Source organism: Vidua chalybeata, chromosome 2 (genome assembly GCF_026979565.1).
Source record: "Vidua chalybeata isolate OUT-0048 chromosome 2, bVidCha1 merged haplotype, whole genome shotgun sequence".
Lineage (NCBI taxonomy): Eukaryota > Metazoa > Chordata > Aves > Passeriformes > Viduidae > Vidua > Vidua chalybeata.
In genome coordinates, this window is record NC_071531.1 from 51,807,588 (window position 1) to 51,823,819 (window position 16,232).

Below are 16,232 nucleotides of genomic sequence, written 5' to 3' on the forward strand. Positions count from 1 at the left end.
TTATGAGTATCTTGCATTCTTAGTTACTTTTCAATATTACCTATGTATATTATTTCATGTATTAATTTTAGTTTTATTTAAATGTCAAAGATAATACAAGCTTTTTGAATTAAAAAATAAATAATCTCTGGAAAAGAAGCCTTAGCATCCTATTATTGTATATATATATATATATGTATGTATGTATAGGTTTATATTTTTTATGTTTTTTGGATTATGATCTATTTAACATTATACATTAAAGCCATATGGGCAAAAGTTCAAATATGTAGTATTATAATATTGTTGTTTCAGTGATCTTCTCTCATCTGAACACTCAATGACTTCTGAGTATTCTTCAGAATAGTATTTTAAATACCAGAATAGTATTTTTAAATACCATGTCCTATGGTATCAATATGTAAAAATCTAGAAAGCTATTGAAACAAATTTAACTTGAATTCAAATGCCATCTTTTCATCCTAATTTCATGTAAAGTGCAAAATGTCCTATGAACAAAACTCAAAATTGGTTGCACTGTTTGAATCTTTAGCTGTAGGATATCAACCTGCTCAGTGATAATTGGGAGAGTCAGTGAAATGGAGAATGTCACAGAAATGTTTTCTCATTTGCTTTGCTTCATCTCTTGCAACACTGTGGATCTGACCTGCTATACCAAATACAAAAATAAATTTCTAGTGTTATGTTAGATCAGATTTTGCTTTTTTTTTTTTTTTAAATTGTTATAAATTTAATTTTGTCACATTCCTTGGTGGTGGTTTTGAAGAAGCTGAAACACTGCCAAGATTGTTTCTAAAAGCCAATATAAATATGAGATTTCTTTAGTTTTGAGTTCAGAAGGGGGTGCTGGTTAATTTATAGGACAATTTTATATTCCATTACATTTCATTTGTTTAATATCTGCTTCTGATATGGATGCCGAAAGACATTATTTTCCAATATGAATAAATGAATCCCATTACACTGTTGCAGACTTGTCATGCCAATGCCTCCACTAGCACCAGTCCAAAAAACAAGTAACCCAAGTCCAAAAAACAGTAACCAGATATTTCATAATTACGAATCCTTAAATTTTTAAAAGTTCTGTAAAAATAATCAATAAACTGGATGTAATTTTTAAACTCAGTATTAAAAATATGAACTAAAGGACAAATCAATGAATTTATAGAGCAGTTATGCATTTGACATTCAAGTCAGCTGCCTTTTTTATAGATTTGTCCCCCTTTTCTAAAGAGACAAGTGAAGAATGCTGGTAACTTTCAGCACCATTAGGTCTGATGTTTCAAACTAATATTGGTTAGAGGAAATCATCTTCCCATTACTCCTTTCAGACCTTATGACTTTAATACATCTAAACAAATTACATTAAGTATCTGAGAAGAAATTGTCAGTCTCATCAGCTTTCACTCATGGTTTTTTTTTTGAAATGGAGATGAAAAATACAATTAATGTATTTTCTTGATAAAAGTCCAGAAAATTTGAATTTTTCTCTGAGACAGGAGAGAAAAGATTATGAGAAATTAATTTCTATGTATGTCCCAACACTGAGAGAGCACAGTCTTGTCTCATGACAAATCCATCTTCTTTTCCACTGCATACAATATACTTCTTCTGTAGCAAGGGTCTAAATGTGTAAAACAAAAATTGATTTGGTTGTGTTCAATAGCCAAATAATCCAGTCCTTCACCATTTTTCTTTTTGGCTGATTGTGCAGTTCCTTTTGGAGTGACGCAGTAGACACAATAGGGCTTTTATTAATGGCTGCTGAATCATCAAGGGTGTTCACATTTGTAAATGAAGTGTGAGTAATAGTAAGACAAATTGCCTGGTGCATACTCAGTTCAACCTCTGTGACACTGTGCAGGCTAATTTTTTGCTCATTTGCTCATAACTTTACCTTTATTTAATGCTATGCAAGAGCATAGCCTGAAACCTACTAAAAGAATTGTCTTTACCCTCACTTTTTAAACTCCATGCATAAAAATGAGACTTACCCTTACTTTGTAATTAAAAAAAAATTAAAAAATAAAAAAAAAAGTAAAAGAAAAAGAAGGGAAAACCCAACAGAGCCAAAACTCAAGTATATATTTTTCTCTCTCTTGCTGCATAAAACAGGGAAAAAAAATAAAAAAAGAAAGGAAAAAGTGAAGAAATGGAGAGACTAGTACATTAGATTTTTATGTTCTCTTCAGAAGCCTAATACCAGCATCTCCTAGTGATTATATGGTATAGTGTTTTGGTTTTTTTTTTTTTTTACCAACAGTTCTTATAAGAAATTGCAATTGAGACCTGTGATTGTTAAATTCAAAGTGCTGTGAAATATCCAGATATTTTTATGTCTTTACACACACCCCCAATAAGGGAATAAAGGCTAATCAAAAGCAGAACATTTTCTGGGTCAGAAGATAAAGCAGAAATTAGATAGATGGTAGACATTTGATCTGTGTTTTTAAAAAGTCACGATCTAGAATCTAAACACCTCATATGATGGGAGAATGCTTTTAAGCCTCTGCTTATGAACATTCCTACATCTGTCAGTGCATAAGCAAATCTTTTCTTAGCAGACAAGCCCAATTATGATGTAGAAATTCGATTAAATTCTATTTCCATTTGCCAGTCCACTGTGGTTGGCGTTTTGAAAGTGTTCTTAATGACTAGCTGGCAATACAAAAGCTCCATAGCAGAAAGCACATGTAATTTTCAAGTTCAGTTTGGGCAGAAAAAATCTCCAGTAAAAGCAAAAAAAAAAAAAAAAAAGATTGCAGCCATCATTCAAGCAATGGAAAATCTTATTCCTAACTAGGATCCTCATAGCCCAACCCTAGTCAAACTTTCTTCTTCCACCAGTCAAGAAGTTCTCATGTGGGGTTTCAGTTTGTTTCCCCTCCTCCCACTGAGAACAAAACTGCAAATTTCCTGATGTGAAAAAGGGAGTGCTAAATCAAAGAACATGATTTCCTGAGACATTTAGCAGGGAAGAGGTACACCTGGAATTATCATCAACCATAAAAAAAATTTTCATTTTATGTTTAAACTACTTAATTTGAAAAAAAAATAAGTGATGTTAGAAAAAAAAATAAAACAAAACCAGACAGAGACAAAAAAAGAAAAATAGAAATAGTCACTCTGAACATATGACAGCTATCCCAGACAAGATTTGCTTATACATTTGTATTACCTTCATTCAGAAACAGTGCAGTAAACTCAGAAAGGCTGGTCAAAAATCACATGGATAATTATGGATATCCTCAGTTCAATCAGAGAGAAAAGGAGAGATTTCTGCCAGGCTAAGCCTGGGAAAAAGTCCTAGAGGAATGTAGACCATTTATAATCTCTCTTTTTGTTAATATTTTTTATAGATATGTTCTGCCACCATGTGCTATTCATATTGCGCCAATGGTGTGAAAGGTTTTCACTTTAAGACCAATCATATTTCACCTTAGCGATCCTGGTTATAAAAGAGGAATGTTACTTGTTAATAAAGTTAATTCTTTGCCTTCTGATCTTGGAGTCTCATTATTCCTGTCCTGCCTCAACAGCGACAGATAATAATTGTGTTTGGAACAAGAACTGAGGAATCTTTTATTCTGAGTATTATTAGGCTATTAACATCTTTAGGAATAGTACCTTAGTAGTACCTTAGTAGTGCCCCACTGAATAACCTGGAACTCATGCATTGATTTACATAATTATTTCATATTTGATTAATATATTCAATTTTAACCAATGTGAGTTAACTCCAAGGAAGTAGTGAGGATGAAGGAAAAATTAAAAAAGCAAAAAAGAAAGCAAAACTGGGATCTATTTGCTTGTGGATGTCTCTCATTTTTCTCCAAAGACAAATAACCACATTTGCTTTCACAGATCTGGAAAGAAACTAAGGCCAGTAAAGTCTCAAAAGCTTTTATCTAAGAAAAGGACATTATATATAAGGTTTAGATAAGTCAAATTAGCCGCCAAGATGCTTGATTGAGCAGATTCTGGAAGAGATTAATTTCTGTCAGGCTGAAACACATGCTGAGACAGACTGAGTAATATGATTTAAAAAAATGGTATAAAAAAAAAAAGAAGATTTAGATGCGAGAAAAAAATGCACTAGAGCTTTTAAAAATATTTGAAGTGTTTGGAAGTGAATAAATAATGTTCTAGGGAAATTCCCTTTTGAAAGGGAATTAATTTTTCTCTGCATTATTCTGACAGTGTGGAACCTCAGTGAAAAGAAAAGATATTAATGCCAAATAGCTTCCTTCTTCATCCTCTCCAGTGCAGGAAATTATGACTTCAGTACTATTACTTATCGGTATTACCTGTCTGCAAATGTACTCACAGAATCATCATGGAATCTTAAAATGGCTGGGTTGGAAGGGACCTTAATGACCACTCAGTTCCAGTCTCCCGTCTGCAGACAGGGACACCTTTCTGTAGACAGGTTGCTCAGAACCAATCTAGCCTGGTTTTGAACAAGTCCAGGGATGGGTAGATGGGTACTTCAGAACTTGCTTATTTTGGGTTATTCATTGTTGCATTCTGGATTTTGGGTTTAGATTTGGGGTTCTGGTCTTTGTTAGCTTACTGGTTCCATGTATCCTCATGTGTCCCCCGTGTCTTCCCCCTGCCATGGAAGCTAGCCCCAGGCTGCCGGCCATTGGGTTTTCTCCCCTGCCACTCCTGTGACCACTCCCCCGTCCGGTCCCTGGCAGTTCCGTGCTCGTCACCTCATTCTCGCGGTCCCACTGGCCCTGAATCCCTGTGTCCGCCCCAGTCATGTCCCCATTGGCCGTTGTGGCACACGTCACCGCCACGGCATCTGTGTTAATTGGGCGGAGAGCTCCCATCCCCCCCTGCCCCACCCCTATATCCCTCTGCAGCACCCCAGCCTCAGGGCCAGATTCGTCCAAGAGAGGCCGGGAGCGGCTGCAGCTTCTCCATCACAGTTCCTGTGACCAATAAAGCATCCGGCCGCGACACGGACGGGTTTGGACAATTCCCTGCCTCTTCGTTTCCTTCCCTCGCACCAACAACAAAGCACGGCCAGCCCACCCTGGGGTGCAGCCACAGAAGCGCCCGGAAGTAGCGGTGGCATCAACCCTGACAAGGAGCCAAGGTGCCAAGCCGCATTCTCAGGAGCCACTCGGGGTGGGAAAAGTAACGCGTTGCTGTAATTCATCCACTATGCATTTGGCCTATTGGAAATTAGGTTCAATATGTGTGACTTGAGTTCTTTACACACATTAGGTTTGAACCTCTTTTCACTATTTAAACTTATCATTTATACTGTGACTGTACCTTTTTTATTGCTTGGTTAATTTGCTTTGTGTACACATGATTGTGAAAACCTCAGTTTAATGACCAACATAAACAGCACAAAAAAAAAAAAAAATCATATAATTTTGAACCTGACTGGAAACACTAGAAGCTTGCGTACACAGAACTCAAAATGAATTCACATTATGCAGATTTCCAGAAGCAACTTGGCTTCTGAAGGATAATAAATACATCTAATGGCCTATTAGGCAAGGATATTCAAGGAAAAAATATCCAAATCATTCAACAAACAGTGACTATATATCACAATGTAAAAAATGAAATATAGAGAAGTAAATGTGTTTTGACAGGCTAAATGAATTTTACACTTCCTTCAAAAAACTGTTTTTTTCTTATTTATAGCTTTCCCTAGGGAAAATATGTCCTTGTTGCACATTCCTTTTTAAACACCCTGTATAGCAGTTATGATACCTGCAGTAGAACTACTTGATTGGTTTATGCCCACACAGATAGAACCATGGTGCTATAAATTTTAGAACTGCCAAACTGTCCATGCACATTATGCTGGAATTGCCTGTGATCTTCTATTTTTTTTTTTTTTTTAATATTTTATGCTTTTGACACAAATCTAATACTGCTTGCATGGCAGATGTTTTCAGATTCCAAGGTCATTTGCTGTGGCCAGGGATCATGAACCCTATAAACCCCCCCCACAAAACATTTTCTAGCTCTGTTTTGGTTATATGCTATTATATTTAAAAAAGGCCTTGTTTTCAAACATAATCTGAAGATTCTGACAGGAGAAAGGAAAATGTCAACAAATGAATTAAATGGAAACACTCAGATAATTCTGAATTCTTGTTCCCATTGGAAAATCTTTTAACTTTTCTGTGTGTCACATGATTGTGAAAATCTAAATGTCAGCGACTGTTTAGCTTTCTGTATAGGACCCAAAAAATCACCTGCTTCACAGGCCAATTTTCATTTATATCACTCCAAGCTATGTTTTAATAAATCCCTAACACACAATTCCCTCCTATTCCAAATATTAAATCAATAGTTCAGTCATATAAGACGTCAGAAAACAATTTTAACCCATGAACCTGAGTAAAAATCTTGGCCTAATTTTCCATCTTCAAAATACACTTGAAAATAGATTCTGAGATTCACAAAATTGTTGATATTACAAAGAACCACTGGAGGTCATCTGGTTCCACTCCTGCTCAGGAGCTTAAAGCCCAGTTCCCAGGACAGTGTTCAAATGGTCTTTGAATATCTCCAAGCATGAAGACTTCACAACCTCTCTGGGCTGTCTGTGCCAGGGCTCAGACATTATCACAGTAGAAAAAAAGACTTACTGATATTCCTTAGGAAACTAGTGTGTTTCAGTTTGTACCCACTGCCTTTTGTTCTGTTAGTGGGAACCACTCTAAAGATGCTGACTTCATCCTCCCTTCATGTATTTATATACATTGATAAGATCTTTTCACAAGCTTTCTCTTCTCCTGGCTGAACTGTCCTAGAGCTCTCAGCCTTTCTCCATAGGAGACATGCTCCTGTCCCTTAATCATCTTTGTGTCCCTTTGCTGGACTCTGAAGTATGCCCATGCCTCTCTTGTATTGAGGGGCCCTGAACTGAACACAGCAGTCCACTGTGACATCACCAGAGCTGAGCAGAGTGGAAGGATCACCTCCCTTGACTAATGTCAACATTTTGTTTAATGCACCCCAGAATACCATCGGCTTTTTTTGTCAAGGGAACTGGTCTTGTTCAGCGTACTGTCCATCAGAACTTCAAAGTACAAATTTACTTTCCAGCTAGCTGGTCCCCAACTTATGCATATACACAGCACTGGTCTTTTCTGTGTGCAGGACTTTCCCATATTGAACTTTGTAAGTTCCTGTTAGCCCATTTCTTCAGCCTGCTGAAGTTCTTCTGGACAGTCACAAGTCCCTCTTGTGTATGAGGAACTCATTCCCAGTTTTGTGTCATTAGCCAACTAGTTGAGGGTTCACTTTGCCCCATCATCCAACTCCCTAATGAAGATATCATTTAAAATATCATTTACCCTTGGGGTACACCACTTGATTAGTGGTCTCCAACTAGACTTCTTCCTACTGTTCATCACTCTCTGGGCACAGCTGTTCATCTAGTTTTCAATGTACTGTGAGATTCTGCTCATCCAGTCATTATTTCCTCAGCTTCTCCATGAAGACCATGTCAAAAGCCTTCTTAATTCAAGATAGACAATAATCAGTGTTGTTCCCTCCTCTATCAAGGTAGCCATTTCATGGTCAAAGGTTATCAGGTTGAAACGTATACTGAATTCATAAGGAAATGCTTTTTCATCTGGCTGCAGCAGGAGTAAAATCCTGAGGAAGAGATCAGGGTTTTTCCTTTACAAGACATTGCCAGCTCCAGCAGGATCGGCAATGGACCCAACCTCAGAGGACTTGGTGGAGCATTTGTAAAATATTTTTAAGAAAGGTCAGAAAATATTGGACAGAAAGGAAGAGGGAAAAAACCAACTAGGGGAAAACCAAGATAGAGCAGGAGGTGGGTGCATGACAGGGTAGGCATACCTTTCAAAGGCATGTCAACTCATAGGTGAGTGCACACTGGAGCACCGCAAAGGGAATGAGTCTTGTGGAGCATATGTGTTGGAGCATAGGAAAAGAATGGGAAGGAAGGAGATATCAAGAGAAGCTGCTACATCCTGTCTACAACCCCACCAACCACCCCAGTGCTACTTGTTGACTCACTGAAGTTACTCAATCAACTGACTGCAATCCATGATCACGACAGGGTGAAGACGACAGGTTCTTGGAGTGAAGTTGAGCCTTTTGTGTTATTTATCAAATATATTCTTTAGGTAGAAAAGGGGATAAAAGGTGTAAATACATTTTCCTTTTTCCTGTGTTTTTAAGGTTTTTTTTTTGTTGTTGTTGTTTTGTTTTTTATTTTTCCCCCTCCACTATTCAAATGAGTAATTAAATATTTATTTTAACTTGCTATAAATAGTGTTAATTTCTGCATGTTGCCTATTTTACTCACTACAGCAACTGGTAAGTGAGCTGCTTGTCTTAATTTTGACTCTAGATCTTTCTTGTTTCTATTCTTTTTTTTTTTCTACCTGCTGCACTGATTATTTTCTCCAATTAATAGCATGCAGTGTTTTTTTGAACTGTTTTATGGAAAACTTGAAGCACTTTAAAAAAATATCAGTGTGCTTGCTCCAAACTGCTTATCTTAGTGAGCATCACTACACTTAGATGACGTGAGACTCAAGTACCATCGTATAGTCTGTAAATGAAGTAATTGAACTCTATACCACTTAATATACTTTTCTTCACTAATGCATCTTTATTAATCAGCAGCACAAAAAACTTCAGTTTTTTTAATATCTCACCAATTTCAGGAATAATTTGTAGCTCAGATTTGTTGAATTATTACAATGCATTCTTTAAGAGAAAAATACAAACTAAAATATTTAATGTAATACATGCAAAGGTATGGTACTGTATGTATTAAAGCTTACAAAATGGAACATATTTATCATGTAGCAGCAGTGGAAATAATAATTTGATTTATTTTCAGAAGTATCACCTTCAAAAAAGGGTTAGCAATTTTAAGTAATTGATCAATTCTGATGGAGAATCCTAATGATATCATAAAACATGACAGAACATTGTAGTTATTTAATACTATCCTCCACAGTTGAAATTTTATAGTGAAAGAGATGTGATAAAAGAAAGGAGCTAGAAATGGTAAGAGAGGAAGAGTACAATGACTCTATGCAATGCTCCTGAAGAGAGCTGAGTGGAATAGGGTCCTCCAAGGTGAGTTAAATATTATTTTATACTATTCTTTGTTTGATTATACATCATTGATTTTAGAAGAGGACCAGGGATATGTCTAAATATTTTGGCCTAATTTTGTATTCAATCCACTGATTGTGCCCTCTAACTATGTTCCATTCCTGGGAAAATTTTGATGCATTCCTGGGAAAATTTTGATCAATTCCTTTTAGAGGAAATGGAACTGCAAGCTCTTCTCCAAAATGTGCTGCTCACCTTAATGGAGAAAAATGACCTTTTAATCAATGACTGGATTTTTCAACATCTTTGGCCAGGTGTTTGAGGGATGTTCAGTCCTAAAAATTAGACTATACCTAGTGTGACAGAAAAACCACTAAAGTAAAAATTGTGTGGATATAAATAGCTTAGAAGCAATCATTTCAATCTTCTCGGCTGTTTCTATTGAGCCAAATTGCTTGGCACTATAAGCTTTGCCTACAATGGATACAACAATAGGCTAAAGGTACCATGTAATCTGAAAATTACAGACCATAAGGGTACAGTCCCATGCTTCTAATCTTTTCCTTTAGCTACCACAGCTCATAAAGTACTCCACTTTCCATGCTCCCCCCAAATATTCTGACAAAATGGTTTAATATTTCTCAGCAGTAACCCTGTTACTATTTCTGCCAAGAATTTCCGGTAGAAACAGACTTTTATGAAGCATTATTTTCCTCTTCTAGACCCCTTTTCACCTATAATTTAAAAGGCTCCTGCCATGCAGAATGGCTGCCTGCCATCTGTTTGCAGGGAAGAAGAAAGCATTTAATAATTCATTGAGAGGATGAAAAATAATGTTTGACATTTTCCTTTGATTGCAGTATAGTTAAGAAAATATTTTGTATGTAAAAATGATTCTATCATTCAGTCGGTAGGGGAGTTTTACTTGTCACTCAAATAATACAGTGGCAAGAAGATCAATGGAATAGCAGCTTTTCTAAAGCTGTTGTGGGTTTTTTTTACATCAACAGCCCTATTAATTCTACTAGTGGTTAACAGTTTTAATTAATAATTAAACTCAATCAAATGTCACATAAATTAGAAGAGGACTAACAATATGTTATGGTCAAGCTCAAATATACAGATATTTAGCACAATGAAGGGTTCATTTTCATAAACTGAGGAAAATAAATCTGATTTTTTTTTAATTTAGCAGCAGACTTGAATAGAAAACAGACTAAATAGGAAACAAATTTAAGTGAAAACAATGTTTTTCAAATTCAAGTCTGTGGAAATGAACCAGGATATATAATTTTCAGTAATTTTTCAGATCTATGCATAGATCACATCTTCCAGTGGCTGTCAAATAATTGTGAAAATTTAAAAAGCCTAATAATGCAAAAAGTCTTGCTGGGATAGGAAGTGAGATTTAACTATAGGACATAATCAACCATATCCCATATTTGCCTGACTTACTAATAATTTTTTCCTGTTACCATTAAAATTCATTTTGCAAATGTTTGTTTAGAAGTATTTCTCTGGATCTTCTGCGGATCCGTGTCTCTTCAGTTAGCAAGAGGCAAACTGACTTGAAATAGGTACAGTAAATTTCTCTAAGCTTCCTCTTTTGGTTCTGAGTTCAAAAGCCACTTGTCCTTATAGAGAAAGAAATTATTTTCATACTCACCACTACAAAATAAAATGCTTCATATATACTAGTCCTTAATTATCTTTCCTGTCTTGAAGTTTATATTATTAGAAAGAAAATAGGAAAAACAAGACAAATTGTATGCAAGCAAAAGCACGCTTACATCATATTGTCAGCTAGCATATAGAAAATTAAAAGTTCCTTTGTTATATTTTGTATTTATTTATGACTGAGTTGTAGATAAGATAGGAGATAGCAATCAACTAATAAATGCAACAAAAAACCCCACAGAATATTAACTCTGAGTAAAAATGGATAAGAGACTCACAGATGTTCAAAAAAGGAGGGACCACTAGAACAAGATTTTAAGTTGTCAAACTCAATCATTGCAAGTGCTTTTTAACCTTTTATTTAAAGATTAGGTGAGATGTTTAAGTGCTTTCAGATAGATTGGCTGCTAAATGCTACCATAATCTTTCACTGTCATTTCTATTAGTAGTGTCTCAGTGATTTTTCTCAAAAGATGATAATCCAAAGCTGTTACAGGGTGTTTTGTATGTTTTTCTTATAAAAACATTATTACCAGCTAAATACAGCTGACTTTAAACTGCTCTAAGATTATTTTTAATTTCTTGCTTAATAAACTTACTTAGTTGAGCTATATTTTCAATCCTCATATTGAAATAATATTCATAGGAGTTCTGAAATAGTTCATTGTTTCTGGCACAAAGATTGCTTAAATTGTGAAATTGTACATATGAGCAAAGTTATAATGAAATTAATACACTCCTTTGTTTTGAAACATATCATTAAAAATTTCTATTTTAAAGCAATCCTATTTATTTGCCTATAATATTTTCCAGACAATATCAGCATATGTGAATTTTTTATTGTTTAATATCTTTGCATTTAAACCTTTTTATTTATAATATCACTATTTGATATGTCTACTGAAATACCTAAAAAATTCTTATTACTTTTCACTTTAAATCAGAATCTGTTTCTATGGCACAATTTTGTCTGTGTTATCTAGATTATGTCAGCTAAGTTGCAGTGTTTATGACCATATAATCTATAATAACAATTGTTCAGAACAGGGCAGCAGGCATGAACTTGCATAAAGACAGAGCAAATAGTAAGCTCATTTTTTTGTTGTTGTTGTTGTTGTTGGATGATCACAAGGAAAAATATTTAGTCATACATCAAGGTACAGGGGTTTTTACTAAGGGTTAAGTGATATATCATCTTCCTGCTGGAAAAACTTTAAAATTACTAAAAGTCAATTGTCTTCCACATAGCTTGAAAAAGACAACTCGCTTAACAAAAAAATATTTCCAGAAAAAAGGGCAGATGAATTTTTTTTTTGTTTGTTCTCTTTGTAGTGGTTTTTATTAATTTAAGCTGGGTTACGTAAATAAATAAATTTAAGCAGAGGAACTGCAAATTTTCTCATTCTCCACATCATCCAAGGCACTTCATTTTGAAGAAGAAAATAATTGCATTTTAGGAATACAAACTAAATGTTAAATGTTCAAGATTAACAAGATTTCTTTTCTTCAAAGTTTTTGAGGGCTTCTTCATTCTTTGGGGGATTTGCCTTTCATCTTAAAGCAATCTGCTCAGAATGCATTTCCAAACCTGGAAATGTGATAACAACCTTAACTGAGTAGAATCCACTTTTGAAATCCCAGTAACCAACCTCTGCTCCTCATATTTTTCACTGAAAGCATGCATTGCTTATAATATTTTAATTGCATCATATTCCACTCCAGTGGATTTAAATATTATTTCATAACAGACTTTCTGTGTTATATACCTTAATAAAAACTGAATTCTTAATGGTACCATTAGTTCTAATCTTCATTAGGAAGTTTCAGATAAGGGAATGACAGATACATACTAAGTTTAGTTTCCTTCTAAAAGAAGTAGAGATTTGTTTTAATTTCATTCAATACAAATGCATTATTATAGTTCCCTTTACATTTCATGAGTTTCTAACAAATATGCATTTAAGTATCAAAAATATCCCAGGTTTCTGAGCACACAAAAAGTTAGTTTGAACTGACCTTGATTTCTTTTTCTTCTCAACCTTATCATCAATATCAATCATACACTGCCATTTCTTTTTCCTTCCAGTCTTTGTATCCAGTTCATCATATTTACCCTGGCACTAATCACTACTAACCTGTAGTTTGCTCAGATTGTAAATATTTTTTATGTGCTTTATAATGATACCTTTCCACCCTTCTTTTATATAAATTGTACTAATCTGTATTGACATCCCAGTTATAAGAATCTTCTCACCAGGTTTCAGTTATGCCACAAGAACACAATCACCATCATTTAGCAATCTATTGTTTTTCATTTTTCTTTCCTTGTCCCTCATTCTTCTAGAATTGTGTAAAGGCACTCTAATACAGATGTCTTTTGATTCTTCAAGTTTCATTCTTTTAGCAAATATGTTTTCTGATTTATTACTGTGGTACTAAATGTGCCAAAAGCCTAGCAGAACTTAGAGGACTAGATTTTATAACAGATATTATCTGACAGATAACAAAATCTCTAGTTTTTAATGCAGAAAAAAATCCCTACAAACCTTCTTGCTTCAGGATTTAATCAGGTGCTCGCTACATCTTTTGAGAAATAAAATTTTCTTAACATAGAAGTACTTATTAGAGAATTTGAAATTCACTATTGCTCATAAGAAAAGATATGGAATATAAGATGTGGGAATGGCACTTTTGAAGCTAAGATCTATTTGGGTCCCTAACCAGGTACCTATTTTAAAGGATTTTCACCTACAAGCTAAGTCCTGTTCTGAAGTTATGCAGTAAAACTAATTGACAACATTGTAAGTTATGTTGTGATGTGTAAATAAGATGAATTTGACACTGGAACTTTTCTTCTCAAAAATATTTTTGGTAGCATTGTTGATGCTCTGTGTGCAAGATTTAGTATTTTACAGAAAAAGATAGAAAAAAAAAAGCAATTTGGAAATCCAAATTCTGTATTAGTAAGAGTTACTCCCGAGCAACACCAAAATTGATTCTACCCAGTGATAAGGATAAAGCTCTTGTTTCTTCATATTCACTCTTTTTTTGCTTACAGGTTTCATTTGTTTTCTCAGATACAGTATGGGAGTTAATTTATTCAAATATGACTCTACCAAATATGGGTACTTATATCCATATCTTGTTAGTCTCTGGAATAATAAAAAAAATATTCTGGAATATTTTTTTTATTATTCTACTGTTCTTTTATTATTTTATTATTCCAGAGAATAATAATTCTATTCTTCTCCGGAATAATAAAAAAATATTACACATAAGTAAACTATTTTCATATTTGGAACTTCTATTCACTGTAGATTTTTTATTTCTTACTGTGGATGTAATTTTTGTCAAAAGTAGTTTTTAGCTGATATTTGTCGTTTGTTTCATAGTCAATACATAGTAGCCATTCAAACAAGCAAAAAATTTTCTCTGTAAAATTTATTTCATTTACATTCTTTATTACATTTAAAATAATTTCATTTTCAAACAAAAGTTTCAGAGATAACAGTAAAATATTTTTAGTATAAACCTATGCTTATTTTTTGAATGCTTGGACATTTCTACATTAGTCTTAAATGTCTCAAAATTCTGAACCAGAACTTTTAATTTAACATGCATTTTAACCTGTTTCTCCTTCCATTATAAGGTAGCTACTAAACTGCCTTGCACATCTTTCTACTGAGTAGACAGTGGTGTGTGGTCATTCATCATCCTGTATTAGATTGAAGTCAGTGCTACTCTTTTCGTGTTCCAAATATTGTTTCGGTCACTCATCCTTAAACAGAGACAAAAGACCAAATCTTAAACATACTCTATGTATACATTGAAAATAAGTGAACAGATATGATTAAAAATCCTGAGATAATTTTGAAAGCAATCTGTGAATACAAACTGTGGAAAAGCAGGATAACTCAGGCAAAATTTTTACTGAGCACAGGGAGATGTTAAAGTAGCTAAGCTGCTATTTTTGTTAGCTTTAGGTAGTTATTAAAGGTGAAAAGTGATAGAACAGATGAAATGCATATATTAATGGGTAGTTTAAATTAATAATAATAATAATAACAACAATAATAACAATAACAATAATACCAGTAACAATAACCATATACAACAACAAAAAAACAACAACAGCAGCAACAACAACAACAACAACAATAACAACAATAAAAATAATAATAATAATAATAATAATAGTGTTGTGAGATAAATCCAAAGTGCACAAAGGGATGATTACATTTCTGCAGTACTTGAGGCAAAACCTCAAACTATGTGTCTATGACTCTGAATACATAGATATCCATAAAGATATACTTGCCTGTCTTCTCACTTGGATTAATCCTGTTGATAAATTACCAAATGTAAATTGACTCCTATAGAAAAAAAAATTACCAAGATTAATGCCTCCCTGTGGCCCAGGTTTAGGATAACACTATGAAACTTCCTAGTATGGTTTGGCCTTCACACTATTTCCCATTATTGCTCTTCCACATGGGTGGTGATGAAGTTTCAATGTATAGTCCAAGGGCAATCAAAAGACACTTTAGTGCCTTGGGAAGGTTGGTAAGGCAGTCTGGAGAACAACTAATTTTTTCCTCTATCTTTCCAGTTGCATGCAATGACATATGGAGAAACAGATTAACTCAGTCTATTAATGACTGGTGTCATCACCAGAGTTTTGGGGTTTTTCAGTAATGGGATGGTATCAGGCCTGCTGACATTCAGTTGGATTCACCTTCCTCAAAGGGAAAAGAGGGTTTTTGACAGAGCTTTAAACTAGTCGTGAAGTGGGAAGGGGATAATATCAGTCTTGCCAATGATAAATGCATTGACCCTTTCTTTTTTTGCTTTCTTCTGCTACACTTAGATGTCTTACAGTATTTACAACACAGTAAGCTTTTTTCTTTTTTTTTTCTTTTTTTTTTTGTTTATTTCTTTTTTTAAAGAATCTGCTAAATAGAGTGGGAAATATCTGCTAATTTGAAATGGTCTTTTTACCCATCATAAACAGTGAAATCTACATTCTGTGTGTTTCCAGTGCTGGAAATTAGAGAAATACAGTGATCTTCCATCTTGTGGTATAAGTTTGTTCACCAAAATTCTATAGATAGCAAAAAAGATGACATTTTCTTTGCTCCAGTTAGCAATACTAGAATTTATTTCAGTGTTTATACCCACTGATATTTTTCAGCTGATGATATTAGTGATGATGTCCCCAGTTCTGTGGAATCGCAAAAAAAGGAAAATTAATTTGAGTTCTTTCTTGAAATAAAAAATATAAATAAATAAATTACTAGCACCCCCAAAAAACCCCAAGAAAGGAAGAGCAAACTATTAACTGCTTTAGGTATCACTTTTTATTCCTTTATAAAAATCTATGATTTGTCAGAAATTAAATAACCACTTCTTTCTCTGTGAGAAAACAATTTTTTCCTGTTTTCTTTTTTTCTTGCCATTCACTATTTTCATCT

The 16,232-nt window shown here is 34.1% G+C and overlaps 1 long non-coding RNA gene across 1 annotated transcript; it reads left to right on the top strand.

The window, feature by feature from the left end:
• The first annotated feature begins 7,012 nt into the window (after positions 1–7,012).
• Positions 7,013–10,657, top strand: LOC128784483 (uncharacterized). The gene is made up of 3 exons (XR_008429502.1): positions 7,013–7,158; positions 8,984–9,105; positions 10,592–10,657. It is a non-coding gene; the product is annotated as an uncharacterized LOC128784483 (long non-coding RNA).
• The last annotated feature ends 5,575 nt before the right edge of the window (positions 10,658–16,232 follow it).